Source organism: Ciconia boyciana, chromosome 1, assembly GCF_034638445.1.
Source record: "Ciconia boyciana chromosome 1, ASM3463844v1, whole genome shotgun sequence".
In the NCBI taxonomy this organism is placed as follows: Eukaryota; Metazoa; Chordata; class Aves; order Ciconiiformes; family Ciconiidae; genus Ciconia; species Ciconia boyciana.
In genome coordinates, this window is record NC_132934.1 from 207,388,595 (window position 1) to 207,410,027 (window position 21,433).

A 21,433-nucleotide genomic window follows, 5' to 3' on the forward strand; every position below is an offset into this window, starting at 1 on the left:
GACAGGTCTATCCCAAGCTTGGGGCTTCCCAGCAGAGAGCTCTTTCCTGATCCCCCATCAGTGCAGCCTTCTCCTGCCTCATTGCTGGGCTCAGCCTGAGAAAGGAACCAGCCATGGGAGGCACCGGTTACCGTGCTGGTCTCCGGGCAAGACAACTCGGCTCTGGGCACATTCATAGCTCCATAAACCGCCACAATACTAACAATTTACTAACTTCTGGTAAAGACCGCCTTCTTGGGAATTGCTGATACCTCTCTTTCTACGGGACATAAATCTCTCCGGAGGCTTTGCTCCGCTGCTCTCTGAGCACAAGAAAGTGCTGCTGAAATTCCTAATTTCAAATTAGACTTTTGACAGGGGAAGGCAGAGCAGACAGATTGAAATAGCCTTAAAGTGCTTTTCTCTTCCTGATGGCAGAAGAGTTCATAATCCAGACAAATTAACTGATTGTAACAAACAGCATTAAGGCAGCACTGTGCAATGTTGTGTCTGGCAGCTGGTGGCCAGACACTAGAACATACTTAACCAATTAGCACGGTCCCCTGCGCTGGCCAAAATGCACATTAAGGACAACTGAGATGTGATCTGGGACATTTTGTGGTCCACATACAGCGGCTTTACCAGGTGGGCCAGAAAAGTGAGATTCTCAGTGCATGAGTTAGCTGGGGCTGTAATAAACCTGAATCTGCTGGAAGTCAGTCTTTGCATATCTTACCGGCTGAACCACTCCAGGCTTAGCTGAGCTGTCTTTTCGTGGCTTTATAATACTTCAAGGAGATTTTAGAGGCATTTTGTGATTACTGATGCCTTTCTGTACTTCCAAAAAATAATAAATAGGCTGCAGACCTTTCAGAATATTCTTTTTCTGACACCATAATAGTTACATTTATGGAATAATTATTCTTTGTACTAGTACAGTACCTTCCTTCAGCTTTCATAGAAAGTTCCAAACATTAACGAGTTACAGGCTTAATTTTCGAACTCAGCTTCAGTGACTCAGCAGTCCTAAAAAATACAGTCATTTGTCTGTGTTCTCTACCTACAGATTTAGGTATTTAACTCCAGTCACTCATATCTGAAAAGGTAAGCTGCAGGGACTTGAGGGAGAGGTGGGAAGAGATCACAGATCTCATGATACTTAGTCATGTATCTTCCCCAAAAGACTGTGTTTCATCTTACGCCTCAATGATGTGAGGGAAACAATTTTTTTTTCTAAAATAGCATGGGCATGCTGGCTTGCCAACACTCGGGCAGCACAGTGTGCACGATGGAGAATCTGGGGATCTCACAGCAGCATTTTCTCTCCCTGATTACCCGTGGCTTAGGAAGATGGGCTGTCTTGGATTTCTACCTGTCCTCAAGGAAAGAACTCAGAGTGGCAATGACATTGTTAAAATCAGACTGTCTATTCACTGAGCACATTAGTTTAATTCCAGTTCCAAGATTAATGAACCTTATTTTTGATGCACAGACTCATGATTCATTCTGAACACTTTTGCTGCCTAGATATCCCCGTACTGACCTAGCTAGTGTGACCCCGCTATCCAAACACCTCAGAGTTATTAATGAACTATGTTTTCACAACAGCTATAAGGAAGCAGCAGTCAAATGCATGCCCTTTGCAGAAAGAAAGTAGAATGCTGAAATCCTAATTTCCCTGATTCTCAATGCCTTGAACCTGGAACACTTCACATCTCCTGTTAAATCAAAAGCATTCTACCTGATTTTAGTTGTGTACATTACAGTAAGGTCACTCATGCCCTAGAAATGCCTTTTTCTTGTTTCCATCAACTAGAAAGGGAGCCTGGGCAGATCAGCTTAGAAAAAAGGATCTTTGCAGGATAGGTGCTTGCAGTTAGGTTAAAAAAATACCAGTCAGGGAGCGGGAGAGAGGCTGCAGCACTGTGCTGCACATGCAGTTGCAGACAGCAGGGAATTAAAAGTGTGAGACATCACAGGTTTCGGGAGAACTCCCAAAAGAAACTCTCCAGAGTAATCTGGCCAATTTACATATTGTACTACCCTGAAATTAAGAAAAAAAAGACTCTGGTCACTTCACACATTGAAATGAACTCCCTTAGGAGTTTGGCTTGGGTTTTCAGCTGTGTAAAAGAGAAAATAATCTGATCGCACTTTCTAAACAAAGTATTAAGTCAAAAATAGAAGTAGAGGCAGAAGAAGGTGAGGTTTGTGAGTTCTGAGCTATCCATTTGAATCAGAAAACTGTACTCAATAACTTTGCTAAAAATATCTTCATTAAAGCTATTTAACATTTTTGTTGTTTTGAGTGTTTATCTACAAAGCAAAATATTTCAAGTCTGTTTCTAATTTACCTTATGAGCTAACTTTAACACAGTAGGAAACAATATGCAATAAATTGTTTTCCAATAATAAAACAAGTTTACTGATGCTTACCAGGTGCCTGCCTCTGACTAAATTCAAGAGCATCCAATATAATGGGTTAACTCTGATTTAGCTTTCATTTCACAGACCACCACACCAGCCATTTGACTGGATTGAGTTTGAGATGGACATTATCTTACATAATGAAAACATTTACTGTTATTGCTGAAACGGCTGAAGTCCAAATAATACCTTCAAATGACTGAGGAGGGACTTGATGCTTCTGTGGCTCACTGCTCCTACTATCTAGTTGAGGATCTCCACTAGTTGAGTTCTGTCCACTTCTAAGGGGGAAGCAGATTCTTCTTGCTCTTTCCCAGCCATCTGCCTCCACAGTATATTCATTACTATGAATGTATTCCTGTTTTGCACATTGAGTCTGCCATGTTCTTCTGTAAAAATCGAATAACCTCTTGGCTTAATGTTGAAGTATGTACTTTCATTGCTATTCATTACATGTATTCATTTCTAGTATTCATTACTATTCATTACATGCTTAAAACCATATGTAAAACTTACTATTCCCTGCATATTGCGTTGCCTTGTCAATACTTTAACTTCTTTCCTTCCCACCTTCCCCCGAGTTTGGCTAATACTGACATCTCATCAAGATTTGAGCATATGCACACCATCATTCAGGGTACTGCTTTGCAAACTGATGATACAACATTCACGTAGGTGGTGGTCATTTACCCGGAGTGGGCTCAGTGCAGGCAGGTGTTGGGTGTAGGCAATACAAAGCCGGTGAAGGCCTCAGGAGCTGGTTTCACACAGGGAGTTACCTGCTGTTCTTTTTAGCTCTTTCATATGCAGAGGTCAATACTTTTGTAGAGATTATCCTTTTAAATCAATGTCAGCTGACTTATACTCAGATCGGCTTACACAAAGTCTGATGGTATTTGAAGCTGCGGGAGGAATGTGTGTAAGCAGGGAATCCCATGCTGAAAGTTGGCCATTAGTGTACATCCAGGCTCTGTTAAAGCATTTTGCAGCTTCTTTAGTGCCTACATACGACATGACAGCGGATTTACAACATGCTGTGGCAGCCCCTTCGGCAGGACAGTGCCATTAATCTCCAGACAGACTACTGAGATCAGCACTGATCTCGGGTTTGGATCCCCTAATCCAGGACCCTGCGCCCAGCAGGACCCCTCACTGCGTTGGCTTGTTCCAGAGGGAAAGGACTTGATCTCAGCCTGGACTCTCTTAACTCATATTTAGTCATAATACTTTTCACAGTTCCTCTGCAAGCATTGTAATGTAATGACTGAAGACATAGTCAAGCATTTAAGTACATGATTAACCTAAAGTGCTTGACTAGAATTGTTGACTTCAGCAGGGCTGCTTGTATACTTAGAGTTAAAAATGTGCTCAAGTGCTTCACAGATCAGTTAATTATCATTAAATACATGCACCAAACAGAAACACAGAGATGACATAACCACTGAAGTACTGCAGAATACATCTCCTGGAGCAGTAATAGCAAATCTTGTTTTTAGGTGCATCTTTAAAGTACATACTTCAACATTAAGCCAAGAGGTTATTTGATTTTTACAGAAGATCATGGCAGACTCAACATGCAAAACAGGAATACAGTTAACCCACTTCCAAGATGTGCCTATTTCCTACAGGAGAATTGAAATTCTATGTTAAATGCATGACAATAGTAAATTACAGAATATTGAAAACTTTATAAGGAAACGAGCCAGCCATTGCTGCCCCCTCACAAAATACAGAAATCACATTTTGTTTAATAAAAGAAAAGAAAAGAAAAAAAGTCTGCTGGTTACAAGCCCGACTGCTGTTTTGTTAGGTTTATTTCCCCCGGGAAGTATGGAAGGGACTCTTGCTGGGGTCCCGGTCAGGGTCCTGGGGTCACTCTCTCAGGCCTGCTTTGCTGTTTGCGGGGCCATGCCAGCCCCAGGGTCAGGGCTGCGGGGCTGTGGGGCTGCAGGGCTGCGGGGCTGAAGGGCTGCGGGGCTGAAGCATGAGGCGCTCCGGGGCTGCGGGGCTGCGGGGCTGGGGGGCTGCGGGGCTGCAGCGTGAGGCGCTCCGGGGCTGCGGGCCTGAGGGGCTGCGGAGCTGCGGGGCTGCGGGGCTGCGGGGCTGCAGCGTGAGGCGCTCCGGGGCTGCGGAGCTGCGGGGCTGCAGCGTGAGGCGCTCCGGGGCTGCGGGGCTGAGGGGCTGCGGAGCTGCGGGGCTGCAGCGTGAGGCGCTCCGGGGCTGCGGGGCTGAGGGGCTGCAGAGCTGCGGGGCTGCGGGGCTGCAGCGTGAGGCGCTCCGGGGCTGCGGGGCTGCAGCGTGAGGCGCTCCGGGGCTGAGGGGCTGCAGAGCTGCGGGGCTGCGGGGCTGCAGCGTGAGGCCCTCCGGGGCTGCGGAGCTGCGGGGCTGCGGGGCTGCAGCGTGAGGCGCTCCGGGGCTGCGGGCCTGAGGGGCTGCAGAGCTGCGGGGCTGCGGGGCTGCGGGGCTGCAGCGTGAGGCGCTGCGGGGCTGCGGGCGGCCGGTGCCGGCGGGCGGAGCGCGGGGCAGCAGCGCCCCCTGCAGGCAGAGCGCGGCCCCGCACCGCAGCCCGAACACGCGCCCCGGCTCCCAACCCGCCCCGCAGGTTCGCGAATGTTTTTAAATGAGGTGGCTCCACGTCTCCAGGGTGGCCTGGGGCTGTGCCAAAGCTAGAAAAACCAAAGGGAGGCTTTTGGTTAGTGCCGCGTGGGGCGGCAGGAGGGGTTTTCTGTACGTTTGCATTGTTTATTCTCCTTGAGAAGTAACACGAAAGGGCAAGTTGGGCTTTTTGTTCCCTCATTCCTGTACTGACAACTGCAAATCATTTCCAGGACGGATTAAATTACGCGGGGGGAGGCAGGAAGGGAGTCTAAGAGGGACATGTGCAATGCAATACACTTTGCGTGATTTGCAATTTAGATTCTGTTGTATTGATTAGTGCACAAACCGGGGGTGGGGGGAAGCAGTTGGCAGGTCTCCGACTCCAAATATTTCGAAATGATTATACATTTTATTAATCAAGGTCAAAGTAACCTCATTTGGCCAGTAGTAATGAAAACATAGGGTATGTGTTAACTAAAAATCACTTCAGCAAGGAAAATTGAGAGACATTAAAATTCGGTGGAGAGCAGTTTACAGTGTGTGGGTTTCAGATGCCATCTACTGGGCAAATTTCATGCTCTAAAATGACAAGCACACCTTCACTCCTGGGCTTGCATTCTCCCCTCCCTTCCTCCCTCGGCAGTTTTCCCACAGTGCTTAGAGCTCAGGAAACCTTTGAAATACGTTTCACTTTGGCTTGAGAAGTCAGAAGGATTTGTGCAGTACTCAAGTGCTTTGCTTTGCTGAACTGGGGGACAGAGCTGCCCGTGACACTGTATTAAAGGTTTAATGTAAAAATGGTTGCACAAATTTCTCTATAAACACTAAAGAGAGAAAGGCATATTGCAATATGAGTACAGCTCAGAGCACAAACATGATTCATGTCAGGAAAAGCACTCTCGAGCACCTAAAAAAAAGGTCAACTTGAAATAGGATATATGTGCAGTAAGGCCAAATAACCACTTGAAGTCACGTTACTTGGGAGTATCAAAAAAAAACCCAAAAGAAGCCTAAAGGAAACACTAATTTATCACAATTTTGGCTCATAGCATGAGCTATGCACTGCAAGTGCACTGCAGTCAGCGGGAGTTTTTCTATCCACTTCACAGGCTTTGGATTGGAGTCAGACTGACTGCCCTATCCAGCTTTTCTGAGTAAGTATCTTTCACATTTGATGACTCTGAGTCTGTTTTCCAATTACTTTGTTTCAGCACTGCACCAGAACCAGAAAGGATCAATCCATTAAATAAAGCAAGAGTCCCTGCCTGGGGAGCTCCCAGCACATAGCCCTAATTTGAGCAAGCAGGTCCCTTCAGGAGAAAGCGTAAGCAGAACTGGCTTTTTGGGTCCTGGGCTAATAAAACCCCAGATTATTCTGCAAATTCAGCAGTCTTTTGTGAGCTACAGTTCTCGTTTTCAGGCCCCTTCTCCGTCTCTTTGATCTGCTACAAAGCAAAGCTACCATGCAGTTTAAATTCATTTATCTTATATTGCATCAGATTACGAGTACACATACGGTCATTTTCTCTCTCCTTCCCCTTCTCCATCTCCCTCGCTCTCTGTAACCCATCTCCCAAGGCTGTAGATTTATAGACAAACAAACCCACTTTTCTGTTGGGTTTTTCTTCAGTGTTGTTTCATTTTAATAGGACTGGTGGGAATTGGCCTACTTAATGAGAGAAGCTTTGAAACTTTTTGAAATCTTATTCCAAACTGTGAGGAATAGGCAAAACCTAAAAAATATTACAAACCCCCTTACATCTGAACAGAAAGGTTAACCAAAATGGCATGAGCTGATGCAAGGTACAAAGATTTTTAGTTGGATAATTTTGAATGTGTGACTTCTAATAAATTTTGTAATATGTTGTCAATAACCTATAGTTTCAAACAAAATTATTTTGAAACATAAGACAAGGCTTTCTCAATTTTGAAAATATTAAATTAATATCTTGGTAATTTTGAAAAATGCTCTGAGCAATTTTTAAGTTCAGGAGGTAATTTCAACTGAGCCATTTCTATGAAAAGTTTTGTACAAAAAAAAGATCTCTTTTTTGATAAACACGTTTATTAAATAGTTCCCAAACCACAATACTTCTTTAATAACTACTGCTTTTTCATCAAATCAGAGTAAAAGAACAAACCCAGCAAGACAGTGATTTCCTGAGACCGTATTGGATAAATCCAGAAATCCAGCTCTGTCCCAAAATATAATCAGTGTTACATAACCTACAGTAAGTGCACCAGATAAAGATAAATCAGCACCTGTCAACTAATGAGGAAGGGTTATCATTAAATTATACCATAGTAACAGTTTTCTCCTTTCCTCAAAAATCACTTTTAAAAACCTGCTTTAAATGCCTATTTTAAAAGACTGCTGTTATAAAATACAACTTCCCATGCTAAAAACTCTCTTCAAATTCTTTCTTTAGAACCACATTCTAACAAGAAAGCAATAAAACTGGACACATTGTGAAAGATAAAAATACTTTATGTTAGCAGATAAGAAAAGAGCTTGTTCTGGGTCAGTTGTCCTCTGTCTGTTGATGCAGCAGAAGCAGCCTAGGCGAAGACCTGCCAGGTGCCTTTGAACCACTGTCACAGGGGAGGAGGACACAGTCCCAAACTTTGAAGCTCACGGGAGCTCTGGCCCCAGTCAATGGGCTAGGTATTTACCCGCAATGGGATCTATCTATTTTGCAACTTTGCTTTTGAGTCAAGCACCCTCAGTCACCCACCCCTAATCACAGATAAATGTGCAAGGGAACTAACTTTATTTTCTTCCTTACCATTCTTCAGGACTTTTCCTCTGTTTCCCCCTCCACGGCTTCCTTTTGCACCCTGGCTTAGGGCCCAGAGCCTGCAACCTCTGCTGTGCAATACCCAGAGCACACTAGAAAACCTGCACCCCACAACAATCTTACTATGCCGTATCGCTATGAAATATCCATCACTCCTGCTTCCACCACCACCACCATTGGTCACCAAGATCCTTCTGCTCCCCTGGTCTCCTCACCTTGCAAAGACTCCCCAGATTACCACTTGCTTAGTCTGGGGTGGGTTACCATGCCACGACTTCTGCAATTTAGTTCCGTTTGCTCTCACATGGGAAGAGAGGCTTCTTTTCACCCCAAAATATGTAGACAGACCAATAGGAAGAAAAGCTCAGAATCGCAGAAGCATTAAAGCATGTAATTTTACTGAAATTAATGACAGTAAAGTACCTACATAGGGCTCAGGGCCAGAAACACAAGGATTTCAGTTGGGAAATCAAGTCCCTAAATGTGTGTCTTTAATGCCTAATGACCTTAACCCCTAGTTTTTCAGAAGTTAAAAACAGTGCATGTAGAGTTTTTTGAAACACTTTTTCAAAATGGATTCCTGGGATTCACAGCTCTGGAATTAATAGCATGTTAAGAAAAGTATGTGAGAGTTCATAAGGAAGAATGTTTGCAATATATTTAATTCCTTTTGCCTCCATAGAAAGAAAAAAGAAAATTGTTATTCTTCCTACAAAACTAATTCATGGATTTTCTTTGAGGAGGAAGTATTTGCCGTGTGAGCTATTCTGTTATGAAGCACAGATGGAAAATAGTCACCTCAGTATATCTGAACAGACTCATGACCATCTTTGTTGCTATTACCGAGGTACCAGACACGTCCTCCCAAACCTGGAGCCATAAGCCCCAAAGTGCCACAAAGTGTGAGAGTATTTGGTGGGAGATGGGAAGCAGAGACGGGTAACAGGCTTGGAAATCACTGGCTCTGGGGTTATACAGTATTAGGGATAGGGGAGATGGGTGGTCACAGACAGAATTAATGAACCTACGCTTCAGAAAGTCCTTCATTGCCTACTCAACTGTAAGAAGCAGGAACAAAAGCAGATGCCAGTTCCACCAACAAACACCACCTAAAGGAACGTTAACACAATATTCAGGTACAGGATCAAATGCAGATCTAGAGGAGGGTGCTATGCAGAATTTTGCTGTTTGCTTAAATATAGCCTTGACTAAAACAGTGCTGTCAATTTTGACTAAGCAAAATACTCTAGGGGTCTAAAGGAGGGCCAAAACCATAGCCCGTGCAGAGCGTAAATCTCTCCAGCTGCAGGAAATACTATCAGCACTAATCATTTAATTGTGTTCAAGTGGCATAAGTGGGCACCCTGAGTTTGCCCGAATGCGTATGTGAAGCAAGTTCATTTTGCATGAAATCTGCTTTATGAGCACAGTAGTTGTCTCCTGTATGTATTAAATTTATAGGAGTTTCTCTTAACTCCTTTTACTTCCTTTAGCTCCCCAGCTAAAATGCTGAGATAACTGCTTGTGTTTCCTACTTGTCTGGCACGTGATTTAATAACTTAATGCTACAGAAATGTTGTTTTCAGCCAAAACAACAATCAGATTCCAAAGTTCTCTGAGATTTGATTCACGGTGTTTACAAAACTGTGGTTCTGTGACCTCTGCTTATCATTGCAATCACAAATAACTGGCTGCTTTTAGTTTCCTTTATCCACTCTCTGTCTCTTACTTCATCCTTAAATTGTACGTTCTAAGGAACAGAGACCATCTTTTCCACAATAAACAACTAACCCTGCAGGACTATGTGAACTGGTAGGTGCTTCTCTAATACAAGTCATGAATACTCGGAACAGTAACAGCGAGTTCAAACTGAAATACCCCTTCTGTGCCTCCCCTGCAAGTAGTTAACATCAAGTCGTGGTTTGAGCTACACTAGCACATGGGCAAAACAGTGACCCAGCAATCGTACGATTACATTCTAATGTTCTGCTCTGCATTCTCCTGTTTACAAACAATATTAAGTACTTTGTAAATGTGATGCTTGGAATTTAACATGTAATTTCACCACCATTTTACCAACTTCGAATGTGACGTGCTTAAGTTTAATGGAGCCATAAATGAATACTATAAGAAAAGCGTAATCTCAAAATATGTTATGGCCTAGTATTGAAGGAGGCACCTTATGTGAAGGCAAAAATCCATATCATTGCATGGTATCATTTTATTCAAATGGAAGAAATTTGTAAGTGTTTAGTAGGAGCAATCATAGAAATATTAAGGAAATTTTTCATTGTGACCAGTTTTGCTCACAATTGGTTATATAGCTATTTTTTCAACTTATCAGACAGAAACAGGTATTTCTCTTCAAACAGAAGAAAGTTGTTTAAATCTTTTATGGAAATTTATAAAAAGTAATCATCAGATTTTTTAGTAAGTTTTTTTTTAGTAAGCCCAATTACACACAAAAAAAGGGGGGGAGGGGATGCAAAAGCCTTTCAACAAATGAAAATTACAGTCAGCACTAGTTTTAAAGCCAAGCTACTGGCAAACATCCATATCTAATACAAGCAACTTTCCCAACACTCCCCACCAAGAACTTTCCCTCCCACAATATCCCCATGTGCTTAAAAAGTAGCCATGACAATTCTTAAGCATGTTGTGTAGCTAAAATATAAGACACCAGTTAATGAACTATGTACCCCTAGATCTGAATGGGAAAGTATGCCATATATGCTTAGATAACATCAGAAATAGAAAAGTCATGGGAAAGGAACTTAGGAACTACATTAGCCTAAAGATAAAAATCTAGCCCAGACCTCTAAGGGCACAGGTCTTTGAGGCCTTTCACATGACCAAATTATTTCATCATTCACAGTGTTCAGGGCCAATTCAGACTGTGATTGCTTACTTAGTAAGTGGCTTTTTTTTTTCAGGCCTGTTTCACCTTGCTGGAAATGCTGGTATTCTGCACTAAGTACTGTTTGGGAGTGTGGGGAAAGGTGGTAGAGGTTAGGATGTTTCTGATCTATGTAATCTCAAAGGAAGTGCATTAACGCAGCAGCTGAGATCCTGTACTGGCTTCTACCTACCATCCTGTGGGTTTGATAATTTCAAGGTAGAATTTCAAGACAGGAGGTTTTTGTAACGCACTTTCATCTGGGTTTTCCCTTTGGCTTACCAGAGCCCACATCCCAAACTCAGTATCATGTAGCTGAGTTCATGTGAACTCAAAGGCTATTTCTGGAGGGAAGGAACAAGCATATAGTAGAGGGGATGGGAAACTTTAACTACAGAGTTAGGGAGAGGAAAAACCCCACTGCTCCATCTAGTCTCTGCAAAGACCGTACCTATGCTAAGGACATTGAGTAAACATATTTTGTTAAGAAAAAAAGAAGTTATTGTACTTACAAAGAAAATGTGCTTTAGAACGCAAACTTTGATTACTTACCGGGTACCAGCATTTGTATCTGTCTTGTCTACAGTTTGCTTTTGGGTACTTTTGATATGTAATACATATCATTAATACTATTCTTTTGTCCATATATTACCAATTATGATGAAAGATTAACATATTTTAAAGATTAAAAATATGCCCCCTAAATTCAGCATTGCTGGAAAACAGGCCAGTTCTTGAATGAGAGGTCAGCAGATACAAAAGAATATAAGGGGAGGCTGGGAGAATATTGAACAAGAACAGATGTGAAAATTTCACAGTAATGAGAAAAAAATAAGGATTTCAGAGTTGAATACCTAAACTGAAAATCCATCTTCTATTTTAATTACTTTAACAATGAAAGAACTCCCCATATGATCTACTTTTTTCATCTAGTCTAAATGTGTAAATCTAGAATTAAAATTACATTTTAAATTATATTATATAGCTATTTCAAAGAACACCCAGGCAAACCTGCTTTCTCTAATGCACCTCTTCACGCATCTCTTTTTCCTGTGTTGATCTTTCAAGGTATGAGTCTGTGGGGCTGAAGTCAGTTGAACTTTTGTTGTTGGCTCCACTGGCACCAGGTTAAGACCCAAAACTCATAATCTATCTGCAACTGTCCTGATATCTGTATCTCTACTTTGTGCCAAGGATCTGAATACAAACAATAACTTCATATGAAGGGTGTTTTACTACCTTTCAAATAGTAAATCTTGGTGAAGAACTATTAGCCTTGAGACGAAACAATCCTTTATTCTGACTTTGCTATTATATGAATTAATGTAATAGATTTCTAACCTTTACAGCTATAATATGTAAATTGCTACCTCCTTCAAACAGGATTACCTCACCTTCATTCCCTCGTTTAAATAAGAAATAAATGGCACAGTAAGAGATTATTTGTAGGGATGTCAGTTTATTTGCATATACTTTGGTACTCTCTTTGTAGTACATGCAGCTTAGGTTAACCAGTCAGGTGCTCTCTTCATTATAGTTTAAATACTTACTTTATATTTTTTTCTGATATATAATGCAAGGAAACACACAAAAGAAGGCTTTTAATAGCTGTTAATCAAGCCAGGCCAAAAATGAAGACGAAGTTTACAGCTGAAAGGCTTTGCAGGTAGAGACATTCTGGTATATCATCCTGGTAAAAAAATTAGTGCAGATGCCGTTTATACAAGCAGATAAATGCTTTTGCCACTACAGATTATTCTAAGCATTCCTTGTTTCTGCAGTGCCAGGTCAAATCTATTAGTAGCTAAGCACAGTTTTATGGGTGGAACCCCATCTACTCTTGGCCATTTTAATAGCACAGCTATTCTGGTCACACATCATGACTCATCACATTCTTCCTGGCAGAAGTTTGTACTCCAGCTAGAGAACTGCTGCCAAGCAATTATATGTGGTTTGTGACAAAGAGAAAAGAAATCACCCAAAAGCTAAAAGTAAATTCTTAAAGAAATATCAAAATTAAGGTGAAAAGCTCTGAAAGTAGGATAAAATACCACTTCTCTCTTTGCACAAAAATCCTGACCTTCATTACACTTGTGGATGCTAGTAAGTTATGCCTTGAATTACTCTTGCTCAAAACTCAGCACATCAATATGGTCAAGTTACAGCCAACGCTATCTAAACCTCAACATCATTCGAACAGAACCTTTCCAGCATTGGGTAGGAATGCCTCGATCTTATACCAGCCCCAGATAAACATCAAATCCTATTTACTCCTCAGTCTCCTACTTCAACACTGAAGGATGTAATTCATACTTGTCACGGCTGGAGTGCGAGTATACTTCACTCGTAAGACAGAAGCAAAAATATACTTTATTGATATAAAACAGTGAGTTAACAAGATTCAATGGTAAATGCGACAGTGGTTTAGCAAGATTCAATAGCAAGGCACACTTGATTATTTACTGCATAGAGGACAGGGTCAGACAAAACTGTCAGGGAGACCCTCCCGCTGCGTCATGAGGTTCAGAAAGGATCCCCTTGCTTTCTAAACTCCTTCTCAGAGAGGAGTCTAGCTGCAGCTGGATCCAGTCCTAGTCCCAGACTTGGTCAACGGTTTATGTCTAAAGGATTATGTATGTGCGCAATCAATCCTTTACATCACTTAGCTAAGATTTCAAAGTTTAGCATGCTATTAGTCACTCACTGAGATCTGTTGCAGCAACGCATCTCTCAACCTCGAGGAGTAACCTTGAGAGGTGTCCACACTCAAGGGAAGATCCTGCTGGGCAGCCCGCTGCTCAACGGGCCCTGGGCTGTCCACTATTTAAGGAGTAAGATGATTGACTTATAGTCATATTTGCATATATTTGCATATAGTCACCCCATTACTATAGTCAATTCATCTTACCTTCACAGAGTCGTGGTATGGTCACCTCTTGCCCCTGTGCCATAAATAGTAAATAGATAGTTTGTGCGCTTATAGATCCACGTTAAGTAGACAGTGAAGCACTGCTATTTGTTATGCATTAATTTGCATGCTTTGGGTGGTTGAAGTTGGGTTATTTGTTTTATCATGTACCAAACCTTTATATACAATATAATTATAAGCAATAGACATATTAAAGTTAGAGTTAGTAAAATCACAACTGGGTGAAGCGTAAGATTAAACACTCCCGTTGCTGCTGGTGACCATCCAAGAAGAGTTTCTCACCAATGGTGTTCTCCATCCTTCTTCACTCTTTCCAAGACACGGTGCATCTCTTCTGTATCATGATGAACGGTGATTAGTGTTCTGTGTCCATTGTTTCGGATGTGTTCTAGCAGTTGACACAGGTCATCGTGTTGTAGTAGTTTCTTCACCACTGTAAGATTAATTCCAACGGGTGTAGGCAATAAATCTTGACTCAATGTAAAATTAGATTGTAACAATTGGTAAAATGTAACAGGAGCTGAATAATTAAAGCCGCATCTTGTAACTTTAGTAAAGTTACAAACACAAATATTTGAGTGATTGCTTGTATTTCCAGTAACATTATCTAAGAAGATAAAATCAAAGGGTTCTCATACAAACACATCCTTTTCCAATATATACAAGTACACTTACAGGGGCTTCATCGGGATGTATTTAAAAATGACAAACATTTTGTTCAGTGTCAAGACAAATGTCTTGGGCTTTGATGGTGTTACTCTCACAAATAAATTCTCACTGTTTCCGTACAACGCATGCATTAACATCAACAGTTTGCCATTTGTTTCCGTTTCGTTGGGCCCACACTCTATGTTCTACTGGATAGAGTATAGCTCCATTGTGATTTAATCCCAACGCAATGATTTGGTATATGGTGTATACTGAAGCATTGCCTACGGTTAAGACAAAAGCTGTGGCCTTATTGTTGATGGGGTCATAAGTGAAACTGACTGAATACCACCAGGATTGAAATTATTTTTCAAATTTAATTGCATTATCCCAAATTACCTTTCGAATTTCAGTGGGTAAGGTACCCTCTTCACCGTCTCTTATAATTGCCGCTACCACGGATTGCATCTATAATTGAGCTTGGATACAACTAAGAGCTAGAGAAACATTGTTTTGGGCTGCACCAAGTGCATCCACAATCAATTGGTGGTCCCTTTCATTTCCCACTGAGGCAGTATATCAGATAAGAGCCATTGCTTAGTTCCCAATGTCGATAGAGAAGACTGCAATGGGTGAAAGCAGCATTGTTAGGGTTTAAGGTAGTAACATGAACACAGCATTTCTGTTTGTCATCATCCGGGGTGCTGTAGGAGAAAACAGAGACTTGTTTTGGCAGGGAGAGTCTGAACAGGTTACCCTGTTCAGAAGAAGGAAAAATCCATCATGCACTAATTCTGTGTTTTGCACCACTGCTATGGGTATCTTCCCAGGCAAGTGGGCCATGAGGTTTAGTTAAAGTCATAGGAACAGTACCGATGGATGGTAAACTGACTATCACAGGCTGTCCTGGCTGTAATGTTGTCAGATATTCTCTTTTCCTAGTAGGTGGAGCACTAAGCTCAGTTTTTACAAAGAATGGTCAGCTTACAGGGCTTCTGTCACCAAAATTGGGAATCAAACTCCTTATCACCAATGTAGTATTAAGAAGCAGGCATTCTTTATTACGGCGCCAGATGCACGGGGGATCGTTCCACCTAGCGTGCATACCGCAGGCTACATCAACCAAAGCTTATATTGTCCAATTACATACATACGCATCAAATTCCCCTGAATGATCATGCATATTCATTCTATTTCCCAGAACTAGTTATCATATTTGCATGGTCATTACGCATGCGTCCTTGAGCTCCGAGGGGCTTCCATGGGTGTCTCTGGTGGTCCTTGGTGATCATACAGGTGTGTCCTTTAGTTGACCCCTTCTTATGGGCATGCGCAATATCATCTTGCTTATGCAACTTGCTTCCCTTCTTCATGGTGCATGGTCCCTAACAATGATTTGGCACCCTTATTCCTATTCTAACACAAACCAATTATTCTAACTACCCTTGACTCATTGTCAAGATGGGCTGGGGCTGTACTGGGAGCATAGCAGCATGTCCGTACTACTCCTCGTCCAATTGTCTTTGGGCACAGTAGCATATCCATAGCCATAGATGTATAATCACAACATTAAAGTATTGTCAACCCCGCTCCTATCTCTATGTTGCTTAGTTACAAAAGAACAAGCTAATCATTTTGGTTACATCTGGTTACACTTTTACCCATCCCATCTTGAAAGGTGTTTTCCTGGCTATATCTAGTAATAATTGCCAATCTTTGTTTCTCCAAAGTGGGGATCTATTTACTTCCCAATTCAAGGTTTCCCATTGACAGAGCCACTGTGTGGCACCAGCCCACACAGCGTAAGAATCTACATATATGACTTTTGCTCCATTCTGTGGTGCCAAAACTGCTCTTATTTCTGCTACTTGTGCACTGCCTTCACCTTCCTCTATTACTTGTTTGCCAATGGTAATATCTAATGCAACGACCTTATATTGCCATTTACCGTTTACCCTTTTTGCTGAAGCATCTGTAAACCAAATGTTTTCTGTTGGTGTACCCTCAGTGAGGGGCGGTGCATCCAGAATGGGTGAAGGTTTAAAAGGTTGTTGTAACGCTAAAGGGTCTGTGTTTATGGGCATCTGCAGTTTGCAAACCTTAGTGTGTCCTTCAGTTAGTTGCATATTTTCTGCAACTCCTGTTAGGTAGGCATACCATTTTCTGATAGTGGGGGTTTGTGCAACTCCTTCTGGGGGAGCAGTCCCCTTTAGGATTGCTTCTAGTAAATTAAATGGTCCTCTAGTTTGCACAGGTTGTCCCTGATGCATTTTCTCAACTTGTTTAACTGCTTGGACTAAAGATAAAAGTCCCTTTTCCCATTCAGAGTATCATTGTTCTGTTTCTTTAAATGCAGTTGAGCTAAACAATAAAGATCTTTATTTGGAAAGATCTTCTTTAGCTTGGACCAGGTTACAGTAAGTGGCATGTCTGGCAAAACCCCATTCAGATATAATAGTATTGCAGGGGTGTACTGCTCCTAGTGACTGATGTTTTTAATTCTTCAGTTAGAGTTTTGACCATCTCTTTATGTTCTAATTTCCACTCTCAGGATTTACCTTTCCATAAGAGTGAGTATAATGGACGGGAAATGATAGAAAATCCAGGTGCATGCTTCCTCCAATATCCTGAAGTTCCCATTAATTGTTGTAACTCCTTCCTTGATTGCAGCATTTGCAGCTATCTTCTGGAGATAATTTGTCATTTCTCCAAATCAACTGACTTCAGAAATTCCACCTCGTGCCGCAGCAGAAATGGGATATTGCGGTACGTTAGCGATTTTTGACTGGGGAGTGCAGGGGCTGGGTGAAGTGCAGACACTGGAGCTTCCCTATTTCTGCTGGGGCTGGGATCAATGTTTGAGCCGAAGGACCACACGCTGCCATTCAGCTGACGCCAGGTTTGTCTGTTTAAAACATCAAAACCTAAAATATTTTAATGATGATCTTTAATTGCAAAGCAAGTAGTCGACATGCACTTCTCGCCCGGGAGCCATACATTGACCTTGGCAGTCTGGCACACAAATCTCACTCCATTCACACCGGTAATCTTAACTCTTTGCTGTCTGGATCACACGCCCAGCTTCTCAGCATCTTGTTGTGTTAAGTATTGAAATTTGTGCTCCCGCATCTATTAAAAACTTTACCAATTGTCCTTGAGGACCAACTGGAATTAAAATATATGGGCCATTATCACTTATCCACTGATAAGCCTCCACTTTCCGGACAGGCAGGCCCAGTTGCCTTCCGACACTACTCGTTTTTTGACTTCATGCCCTGCAGTTCTTCCCTAAGGGGGAGGAAGGGGTTGTCTCCTTTTCTGGGGACTGGCGCCGGAGGAGTTGAAATACGGTCCTTCCTTTCACCATTATCTCGTTTCTGGAATGCTTCAGTCAGACTCCAGATAATGCCAGTAGTCTGACCTTGAATCGCGGCTCTGGGAATGCCTAGGGCTAATGGATTCCTCATTTGCAGCTCTTCAACGGCTTCCCCATTATGCCAATTGTCACAAGCCCATCCTTCTGAGAAGCTGGGACTCAGATTCACTCCATGCCTCCGTAAATAATCGGTGATACTACGTGCCAGCCTGCCGACTATGCCAATTTGTCATGGATGGAGTGAGCGTGCACTTCACCCGTAACAGAAGTTACATAAGAGAAGCAACAATATACTTTAGTGATATAAAACAGTGAGTTAACAAGATTCAACGGTAAATGCGACAGTGGTTTAGCAAGATTCGATGGCAAGGCACACTTGATTATTTACTGCATAGAGGACAGGGTCAGACAAAACTGTCAGGGAGACCCTCCCGCTGCGTCATGAGGTTCAGAAAGGACGCCCTTGCTTTCTAAACTCCTTCTCAGAGAGGAGTCTAGGTGCAGCTGGATCCAGTCCTAGTCCCAGACTTGGTCAGCGGTTTATGCCTAAAGGATTATATGTGCGCAATCAATCCTTTATATCAGTTAGCTAAGATTTCAAAGTTTAGCATGCTATTAGTCACTCACTGAGATCTGTTGCAGCAACGCATCTCTCAGCCTCGAGGAGTAACCTTGAGAGGTGTCCCTGCTCAAGGGGAGATCCTGGCGTGCAGCCTGCTGCCGTGCAGGAGAGCTCAACGGGCCCTGGGCTGTCCACTATTTAAGGAGTAAGATGATTGACTTATAGTCATATTTGCATACCAGCAAGATGTCTGGGTCCCTGCTCCAGACAGCCCTTGGTGACTGTGTTTCCATCCGTCTCCCCAACACCCAGCATAAGCTGGACACAGCCATCACAACCCCCCACTGGTGGTTATTGCTTACGCGGAGGGGGGAGCACACCGCCAGACTACTCCATGTGATTGTGAAAGACCAGAGTATTTCTGAAATCTTATGGCAGTGAAAACAGAATAAATTGAGTTTTACTGGAGTAGAACTGGAGCAAAATACAGGTGATCTTCAAATAGTGATAATGAACCTTAACTACATTCAGCCTTGTACTCTCCTACTATTAGACTGTATATACTTTAGGCACTGAAAAGACTTTAACTTACACACACAAATGGCAAAGTAAAGTACACATTTTATCAATTTTTAGGACCTTTAAATAGCAGGAACAACAAGAACTCCCAAAGGCACTGCAGACAACATAAACATGCAAGTCATCTAGTAATCACGATCCAGCCTACAAGACACACAAAGAAAACTTTTGGATATGGAACAAATTTCAGAATCTCATGAGACCAGAAAGCTCTCACTGTTTCAAAAAGAGATTAAATGTTAACTCCATTGGTCTCTTTTGTCTGAAATTCACTCTTTCTATGAAATTCAACCCTACACAAAGAGCCAGAATCAGGATTAAGGATCTCATAAACCCCATTTAATTCCTTAAAAAGGCTTCTGTGCAGAAATGAATTCCAGTCTCTGAGAAAAGTTGTACTATTAACAAAAGTATGCAAAAAAAAAAGCATTTAGTTTGAAAACATTTTTAGTTTGAAAAAAAAAGCATTTTTAGTTTGAAAACTCTATGCTCTAGAAAACTTTTTAAATTTTTGGAAAAACTTTTCTTCTAAATGGAGATGTACGTTCTTTAAACATTGAAATAGAATCTTAAAATATTTTCTCCTAAGAAATTAAGGTCAATTTGTCTGTTGCTACTGGCTACAGAGTGATAGCAAAAATGACAAGAATCACGTCAAAGTCAGCCAGCAGCTGCCAGGGCTTCTGGGCAGGCTTATCGTTTGTAGGGATTCTCCCTAAAAATAGGGAAATGGTCTTCCATTGATAAGGAATAGGAGGCAGAGAAATGCAAGATAACGAGTGTCCTGTAATATCCTCTTCGTGTACCCTGTAGGAGGTTGAGTTCAACAAAGACAGAGAGAAAGAATGAGAGAAAGAACAAAAGAATGAAAGAAAGGAAGATGACCCTGTATTCAATTTCTACACTCCAGGCATAGTCTTACTTGGGGGCCCCCCTATGAGCCCTAGCAGCTCTTTCTGGTGATAAAACAGTTATTGTCTGGTTAATTTACGTCTCTGTTTAATGCATGACATAAATGGACTGAGCAGTGTGTTTGGTGAAGGGACAGGGAGTACCTACTGACGTAAGCTGGTGAACAGTAAAAAGAACAGTCGCTTCTGAGGAACTGGAAAGCTGAAACTCTTTGTGCCAGATGAAAATTTATTTCAAAATCATTACAGCTCATTGTCCTGGGTTCCCTTGGCTAAACCTCTTGTTATCAAACTCAGAGGTGGCTTGCCATTCCTGCTCTAACGAGCTGTTGAGCTATTGCTATCTGTCAGAGAGCGAGAGCCACCTTGGTGGCTGTGCCAGTTCCGGACAGGCCTAACCTCCTTGTAAGTTTGGGTGCGTTCCTCTTTAAAAAATGAAAAAGAGCTTCCCCCCCTCTTTTTTCATTTGGGGTAAATTCCAGCATTATTACTTGAGCATGAGCCAGCCTAATGCTTAGTATGCCTGGGAGTCATAGATGGTTTGCAAATGCTGCACTGCTGCAGGAAACAGTCCCTGGGAAATGTGGGCTCCGAACTTCCCATTGCTTACCTTAGGGAAAGGAGAATACCCCAAGCAGGAAGGGTCTGTTTTATGGAAGGGATGTCCATATAATCCTGTACATCACTGAACCCCAGAAGAGCTCAAGCTTCAGAGAAACTGCCATGTGAACATAGCAATAGCCAGACAACTAACAGATCAGTTGGAAAGCAGCATAGCAAATACTCAGCAGTGCAAGTAGCTAGCAACAGAAGTGGCTAGTGGGGACTGCCACTTAAAATAAATTCAAGTTTCCAATATATTAATTTCTCTATTATCTAAAATCATAGGGGACTGGGATACCCCAGTAAAATAGAAAACTCAGTACTAGGGAGATGCTATAGCCATCACATGGCATAGTGATTACACAAGCCCAGTAAAAAGGCTATGGTACACATGAAAATCAACTGCATTTATTTTTTACATGACAGATGAGTTTGCTTATTGTGTAGGGAACATTTTAAGAAATTTAGAGAGGAGCTGAGAGGAAAATTGGCCTGTTTGGAAAACTTGTGTCTCTTGACTGAAGTCTGCTTCTAAGATCTGAGGACACAACATGACCCCACACTGCAGACTCCCCTGGCACTGGGACTCACCTGAAAAATCATCAGAAAAATCAAGGCAAGATGTTTCAGCATTGTGCATAAGAAAAACTTCTTAGCTGTCGTTCAGAAGCCAGTATTCATAACTGAAAGTCTTCATGTAATTTAAGTAAAAAAAAATATTTATTATATATTTGCTTTAGTCACATACAATATACTCATTGTAATTACCTTATTCCCGCCTCCTGTACCACAGGAGTACAACTACGAGGTTTTCTTCACGCCTTTTATCACTAGGTGGCGACGTTAGAAGCAAGAATCGCGATGAAGACCAGGGACAGAGCAGCACCCCGAAATATTAACTCCCACCACAGGCTGAAGGAAACATTAAATCCTGGGCAAACTCTGATCCGTTTATTTATTTGAAAATTCACGTACTGACTTTAAATTTAAAGCAATTAAAAGAAATGTCAGCCCAGGACTATAAATTCCTTAATGCAATATAATCCTTGAATTATAACCATTCTAATCCTTGCAATATACACATTTTGGTGGGAATTCAACCCACCATCTACATAAACACCTGTCCA